Raw genomic sequence first — 8,981 nt, 5'->3', positions numbered from 1 at the left:
ATTAATTTATGCCAAGAATACAATAACGATTATGTATTTATTTATTATTTATTTTATTTCATTTAGATACAAGTTAGCCCTTAGCTGCAGTGTCACCTGGTGGTAAGTGATGATGCAGTCTAAGATGGAAGCGGGCTAACCTGGAAGAGGTAACCTATTTCCCATTTCTATGAGACCCGTTCTCAGTAGTGGGCCGGCGATGGTTGAGATGACGAGTAATATTATCGAAAGAATTTATTCCGAGAATACGCAATCCCAAGAAATTCTGCAATAACAACTATGTATTTATTTATTATTTATTTTATTTAGATACAAGTTAGCCCTTAGCTGCAGTGTCACCTGGTGGTAAGTGATGATGCAGTCTAAGATGGAAGCGGGCTAACCTGGAAGAGCTGGTAACCTATTTCCCATTTCTATGAGACCCGTTCTCAGTAGTGGGCCGGCGATGGTTGAGATGACGAGTAATATTATCGAAAGAATTTATTCCGAGAATACGCAATCCCAAGAAATTCTGCAATAACAACTATGTATTTATTTATTATTTATTTTATTTAGATACAAGTTAGCCCTTAGCTGCAGTGTCACCTGGTGGTAAGTGATGATGCAGTCTAAGATGGAAGCGGGCTAACCTGGAAGAGGTATGGCAGTTTTCATTTGACTCCAAATAAATGTAAAGTAGGTAAGTAGGTACGTATATTGGCGGATTAACATTGATACTGGATGAGCATGATAGATTTAACCTTTAGATAGGTTATCTAATACTAATAAAAGGAAAACAACGTATTAATATAAATTAACAGGGCTCTCTCCGTCACTTACTCCTTACAATCGTAGTTCCAGTTTCATTTGAATACTAAGCAACCAAACTCCATGAAATTTTGCAGACATAGTCTAGAAACTAATATCTGTGCCTGTAGCGTTTTAGATTTTTCTAAAAATAAGAATGTAATTTCAAAATTACAGGAGCTCAAAGATTTGTATGTGAATTTTTAAGACCGCGTAACTTTGAAATCGAATATTTTAACAGAAATCTGGAAAACCACAGGCATAGATATTAGTTTCTAGAATATGTCTGCAAAATTTCATGGACCTTGGTTGCGTTTGTATGGAGCGAGTGACGTAGAGACCCCTCTTAAAAAAATGTCTATAGGTATAGCGGCTATTTTCAAATGTGAATTATTGTTTTTAGTTTGTGTTATGGCACGATAGTCGTGTTTTTTACAAATTACGACTCGTTACAATCACGTTGACCTACGATAAAATTATCATTATCGAAAAACAAAAGGACTTACCTTCCCAAAGTGAAGATAACTTTTCAATAATACCTATGATAAAGAGATATCACCACAAAACTAATCACGTCCAATTGAAATGTATACAAAAATAAGCGAAATATATTATTTGTATCACGGTTTATTTTATTGATTTATCACAGAGCTTCATCGTTTGAGAGTACGATTATTTTACGCGCGCGTTTTTTTTTAATTAAATCAACTGCGACACATTCTGCTCCGACAACCGTTACATTGATACTGATAGGTTTGACTTCGGAGGTCTAATGACTGATAAGGAATCTTATTTAAGTAGGTGGTAGCTATACCTAGGTAAAGTCTGTTCACTAACATAGGTCACTATGACAGGCGCTCTTATTATTTTGCTTGTATTTTATTATTTTTAGGGTTCCCTACCTCAAAACGTAAATCTGTGTTATACAGAATCACTTTGTTGTCTGTCTGTTGCGTCTGTCAGGAAATTTATAGATAGGGTATTTCTCGTGGACCTAGAGTCATGAAAGGCAGGTAGATAGGTCTTATAGCACAACAAGTAAAGGGAAAATTCCAAAAACCGTGAATTTAACCGTGTTTTTTTTTTATTAGGTAGGTAGTTATTTTTGTACGATGGTACGGAAACCTTGGTATGCGAGTCCGACTCTACCTACCTACCTAGTACCTGTTTATTAAATAAATGTTTTCTATTCTAAGAATAAAATAGAATATTATTTTATTTAATAAAATATGAATAATAATAATATAATAATAATATAAAATATGTAAGTATATTATATTCCCTTTGGCTTTTATATATATCTATTTTGTAACCAGGCGTGAGAGTAAGTTATATATATAAAATATGAATAAATAAGTACCTACCTAACTAATAAACACAAGTTAGGTAGTAGCGACATTATGTTGGGGCGCCAGCCAGGTAACCTCCCAGTGTGCCTGGATGCTGCTGGTCCCTATTGGATGCGTCCGACGGGAAGAGCAGTGTTCGGGCCGGTGCGCCCCGGTAACATGGCTAATAATTTCTCTTCGAAGAAATTGTTGGCTATGGCTAATGACCTGGCAGGAGGAGGGAGGTTTCTCCGCATGTCCCTCTGACTAGCAGAGGGCACAGTGGATGAAGTGAAGGATGGGATGCGGGCGACGTGCGCGTCCCGGGGTCGGGGGATGCACTTCGTTGGTGCGTCCTGGAAGTGCGGTGGTGGGGACCGAGTAGGTCCCCGGTGGAGGGTCTGCCTCGGCAGACGTCGCTGGCTGGGTCGCGGTTGTTTGCTTCGGCGTTCCCGTGACCCAGTCGCCAGGCGGCTGGCTGGCTGCCTCACGGCTGGCTGGCTAGCTTCCGGGGGGGATATGCATTCCCCAGCGTCAACAAAAAAAAAAGCGACATTATGTTAGTGAACAGATTTTACTAGGCTTCTTGTAAAAAGAAGGTAAGTACAACGTGGCTCCTAGACTAGAGACTCGCTCCAGCTTTGCACAGGTAGCCAAAGTATACACTGAATTCCAGTTGTATTTAAACCGATAAGAAGTAATTTAAATAGTTTTCATGAAAACCCCGACAACGGTTTGCGCTGCATTTTTTTCAAACCGAAATTCACCGTTTAAAGATTTTTTAAGAATTCTATATACACTCGCGCCATGAAGACGAATCTAATGACGTAGGCACCTATTATTATTTATCGAAGTCTGTTAGAGTCGTTGAGTAGTTACGTGCGGACGGACATAGGAATGGATATACAGGTCAAATACAAATAAACCTCCTTTTGCACTTCGCCGCAGTTGGGTAAAAAAGGACTGTATTCTACCCGTATGTGAGAATGCCAACTATTACCTGCCTACTTATTTATTGTCTATAGGTAGGTACCTAACTAGCTGATTAGCAGCTTAAAATTTTGCAACAACTATAGTTCGCGACAGGTCGACATGGCAATCGGGGTGGGGACGTCCTGCACACCTGCACAGCCCTCGGGCTCCCGGCGCAAGTAAGCGCGGGTGAGGTGCGGGTGTGCGGGGCGTCCCAGCACCCCACACCCCGATTCCAATGTTGACCTGTCGCAAACTATAGATGTCTTTTTGTCGTTTTCCGGAGTATTTTTCTTCATTAACTTTACATTTTCATCGAATTAAAAAACACAAGATTAGACCTACACAAAAAATAATAATATGGTATATTGAAATTATGCACTTTTTTAATTTTAGAACACTAGCCAATGTTTCCGTAAACTTTGAAAGTTTTCAGGAAAAGGAGCTTTCGGACTTTCCCTTTTTATTAGATAGTGGTTGGTTCGATTCCGGACATTCATAAAATATGAGCATTTTATACTTAACATTACGTTTCATAATTATTTATTATTCGGGTTTTAACTTTATTCTTTTATAAAATGGACCAAAACATTATTTTGAAAATAATAGAATTGATATATTTACAGAAATTAGAGGTGTTTCGACCCAGACAAGTTCACGTAGTGGCATCTAATGGAAACTCGTAGGTTTATTGACTTAAGACTTTTCCTACGTAGTTTTATAATTTTTACATAGGTGGCGCTAATTAAATAAATATATATAGAACAAAATTATTTATGGTCCAAAACTCCAAAAGCCCATTGAAAACCAGACCTACATTTTCAGCGCAGGTACGCTAGGTACGTTACGGGTAGGAATTAAAAAAAAAAAAACAACTTGCTATACCGTTTGTTTTATGGGTACGCCACTAAGTGAAATAAGAAAAGTGAATTTTCAAACTGAAACGTAGCAAACAACGTTTCCGTTTGAAGATTAACTTTTCGTGAAAAACCACCTGTGAAATTTCAGCACTATTGAACTTGATCATATTGAGCGAAAATTTAAAAATCACTTTCTGTGAAATTATTGTGAAGAAAAATAATGATTTTACCAAATAAAAATTATTTAAGAGTAGCATTAATGCCTATGCATGAAGCATGAGCCTTGAGTCGTGGTTGTTTTGGCCGATCATGTAGGTAGTAAGGGTGCATTGAATTGCACCATAAAAACGTCACAGAGAAAGAGCTTGTGAGGGCAAGACCTTCGCTATTTTATAAAAGCTGAAAGTTTCTCTGCGTATTGTCGCCATCAGAGAGAGGAACGATCAGCGACTATGAAGTTTGGATCATGGCCGCTTTGGCAGATAACAGGTAACAAAGACGTATAAAATCTTTCGTCAAAGTATAATAAGTCTTTTTTTAATATTTTCTTGGGAGCAATATATTAGAAGTCACGTTATGTATTGCCAGACACCCTTAATCCATACTAATATTATAAAAGCGAAAGTGTGTCTGTCTGTCTATCTGTCTGTCTGTCTGCTACCTTTTCACGGCCCAACAGTTTAACCGATTTTGACGGGTACAGAGTTACCTTATATCCCGGTGACGGACATTGGCTACTTTTTATCCCTGAAAATTTAAGAGTTCCCACGGGATTTCTAAAGACCCATCCGTTCAACCGATTTGTAGGTACCGAGGTAGCTTGCATTCATGTTATTGACATAGACAACTTTTTATCCCAGAAAAACCAAACTTCCCACGGGATCTTCAAAAATCCACGCGGACGAAGTCGCGGGTATCCTCTAGTCTATAACTGGCAAGAGGTTGCCAGACACCCAAGATACCTACCTACTTACCTACTAAGTGCCCCATAAACTACCGCTATACAAAACATTACATCATTTTATTACTACAGTTCAAAATCCTATTATACGAGTAGATACCTAAACTAGCGGCACGCTATGATGGCCGGTTTGACGTTTGTCCGCTCATGAAGTTCCGTATTAATTGATAACGACTTTGAAGGAAATAATTGTATTACTTTATTGACGATAGTGATGTGCAGAGATTCATAAATTTTATCGAATGTAGTTTTAGGTTTAGGACTCAAAATTTATTTATTAAATTGATTTCTTAAATGTATACAAGTGTAGAAAAATCAGTTTGCACCATTTAAGGGGTGAATGTACTTGTGAATATGAACAATTTTCACTATGTGGACAAACCTCTGAAATCGCAAAAAAATATCAATAAATTTTTAAAAATGGAATCTAATACGATCGTCACATAGGATCGCTGGCTAGCACAACTACTACCTCCGGCAAACTCGCGTCAATGCTCAATGCAAAACAAAGCAGTTTCGAATTGACGTTGCTTCGAAAAGTATAAACTGTCAGTGCAATGCGATTGTGATATAGTTTTGACCTGGCTTTGGATTTCAAATATTGATACTGCATTACTGTTGACCCTTGCTCGTTAATTTGGACTCTGTTCAAGCCCTTTGTTGTGGATTTCGTCGATATGACCGAACGTACGCAGAGAACTGTTCTAAATAGTCAGACACGTGAGTTCGTAATACGCCTTCGTAACTATTTCGATCGTGAAGCTCAAAATGGAGGGCCAATTTTACCTATAACGTCAGTGGTTGAACGCGTAGCTGATGCGCTTAATATTGGACAACGAACTGTTAGACGGATAACTAAAAAAAAATATGGCGAGACTGGCACAGAAGAAAATAAACTTCACACACCAAAAAAGAGAAAACGAGCAAAACCAGTCGTAGGCATCGATAGCTTTGATGCCGATGCTATCCGAAGACATGTTTACGGCTACTATTTACAGAAGGAGTATCCAACAAGAAAAAAGTTGGTGCATTCACTGAAGGAAGCTGGATTATTCTTCGGTGGGGAAAGTTCTTTAACGAAGATTTTGAAGACCATTGGATTTCGATACAAAAAATGTAACAAACGCAAAATATTGATGGAAAGATTTGATATAGCGATGGCAAGGTATACTTTTTTACGGCAAGTGAAAGAAATCAAAAATTGGCAAAATGTTGTGTTCTTGGATGAAACATGGCTTAATGCTAACCATACTGTAGGCCGTTCTTGGAACTATGACACAGCAGCATCTACTTCCAAAGTTCCTGTAGGAAAAGGATCGCGACTTATAATTTGTCACGCCGGAACCATCAACGGGTTTGTCGAAGGTTCTCTCATGGCTTTTGCGTCAAAAACCACTGGAGACTATCATGAAGACATGAATGGAGAAAAGTTTACTGAATGGTTTACCTCAATGTTGTGTAGCCTCCCTGAACCATCTATTATAATTATGGACAACGCCCCATACCACTCGATGCAAATTGACAAGCCACCTGCCCAATCCCAAAAGAAAGCTGATATCGTCGCATGGCTTCGTAAAAATGGCGTAGATGCAAACATGAATATGTTAAAAGCGGAATTAGTACGTCTTTTAAAAGAAAACAAACCAACCAAGATCCGATACGTCATTGACGAAATAGCATTAGAACATGGGCACAGAGTTATACGGTTACCGCCTTACCATTGTGAGTATAATGCGATTGAGTTGGTGTGGGCTCAAATTAAGGGATATGCTGCAAGACACAATACAGAACCCCCATTTACCACAAAAAAAATGCTAAAATTATTAGAAGAAGCTTGTGAACATGTGACTAAAGGAGACTGGGAAAAGGTTGTGAATAGAACTGTTAAATTAATAAGGGAAGATTATGAAAGAGATGTGAAAATAGATAATATTATAGAAAACGAACATATAATTATTAATGTATGTGATGATAGCAGTGACGACAGTGAAAATAGTAGTATGGACGAATCTGATTAATTATGGCCTTTTGTGGCACCTTTTTTGGTATCTTTTGTATTCATATGTTTCTTGTGTGCATATAAAGTATGTATATTCATTTTCGTTCAAATATTCAGTTCGTTCAAATAAATTAAATAAACATATACATTTTTGTTTTATTAAACCTATTTAATCAGGTACAAAAACAAAACTTAATTGTTTTTTGTTCGAGAATAAATTGACATTCCACATCACTATTGTAATGTGTCAAACCGGCCATCATAGCGTGCCGCTAGTGTAGATGATAATAATATGTCAGCGTTGATAACAGACTAAAATAATGTAAATGGCAATTTACATTAATAATTTATTATTACAAATTGCTTCTTCATTGTTTATTGGAATTATTGCAATCATCGTTGATGTTATCTATTATTTATTTATAGTTAAAGAATCATAAATTATAATAAATAGGTAGGTATAATAAATAAGTATAATTTAGTGGTGAAGTAAGAAGTCCTGCAGTCAAAGACAAATTTTAATATTATCTGCAGGCCTAAGTGCGTACTTGTAGGGCTAATTAATGTGACAAATGGCAATAAGCCAGAATGCACGTTCGAATTAACCACCCACTAGGTGGACAGATGACATCAAACGAGTCGCAGGGAGCCGCTGGATTCAGGCGGCGCAACACCATGGCGTGTAGAAGTCTTTAAAAATTTATAACACCCCCGACAAGTAAAGGTTACAGTAACTAGAAAAGAGCTGATAACTTTCGAACGGCTGAACCGATTCTCTTGGATTTAGCTAAGAACACTCTCGATCAAGCCACCTTTCAAACAAAAAAACCTAAATTAAAATCGGTTCATTAGTTTAGGAGCTACGATGCCACAGACATATAATAATACACAGATACACACGTCAAACTTATAACACCCCTTTTTCTAGGTCGGGGATTAATAAAAAGAAGAGCAAAAAATAACATTTTGGAGACCCCACGTTTTTTCATGTAACATCCGTTAGGTCAAATTTTTTCGTATAAAATGTAGCTGTCACCCGAATCTTTATCACAAATCGATTAAAACCTCATTCACCACAATCGGCCTAATAGTTTAGGCGCTACGGTGGAACACACAGAATCTGGATACAAACATACATACATATATACATACATACATTGACTGCTAAAACCATAACCCTTCGTTTTGGCTTTGCTGCAGTCGGGTAAAAATTCTAGATATACCTACCAAGTTATTTATACTTTGAATTGAGCAATAACAAAATTGACCTTACTGATTAATCCTTTAATGACTTTATGTTGGAAGTTTGGAGATCGCCGTAATACAATCCTGGGATTATAAAGACTCCAGCAGATCAACAGGCAGGAAGCGCAGCGGTAACTTACCGTTTCCAGGTCTGGTCTTACTGGTTCACAATGCCTTTCCTACCGAGAAGAACCAGCAAGAATAGAATAGAATAGAATAGAATAGATTTTTATTCAAATAAACTTTTACAAGTGCTTTTGAATCGTCAAATAATTTACCACTGGTTCCGAATGCCGTTCCTACCGAGAAGAACCAGCAAGAAACTCGGCGGTTGCTCTTTTCAATTGTTCAATTTACAATAATATTCTATACTATACAAGCAATTGCAGACCCGCAAGAAATTCAGCTGTTGCCCTTTTCAAAGATTTTCTATTCTTCTTTCTTTCTTCCTTTCTTTTTTTCTTTGCAATTCGGCCTTGCAAAGTCTATATCTCCTGAGGATGCTCCGGTGTCGGAGCGAAACGTGCGTCAAGTGGTGTTGGGATTTGTGTGGTGCTGCGTGGTGGTGGTGCGTATTGTTGGTGACTGGCTTTTCCTGCATGTTTATTGGTGGGAGGGCGGGCGGTGCGTATCGCATGCTGCATATTGCACCATACAGATTTGTTTGATTTAGCGGATTATAGCAAATTAAGGTTTTGATTCCTTGTATATTTTCGATTCTATTCACCATTTGTATCTACATGCCAGAGAACGTATCTCCGAAAAGATTTCTGCGATTGGTTTACCTTTCAAGTCAGCTAAGGAAAACTAAAGTAGGTACCTTATCCATA

Source organism: Maniola jurtina, chromosome 11 (assembly GCF_905333055.1).
Source record: "Maniola jurtina chromosome 11, ilManJurt1.1, whole genome shotgun sequence".
NCBI classification, from domain to species: Eukaryota; Metazoa; Arthropoda; class Insecta; order Lepidoptera; family Nymphalidae; genus Maniola; species Maniola jurtina.
This window is presented reverse-complemented; position numbering follows the sequence as displayed.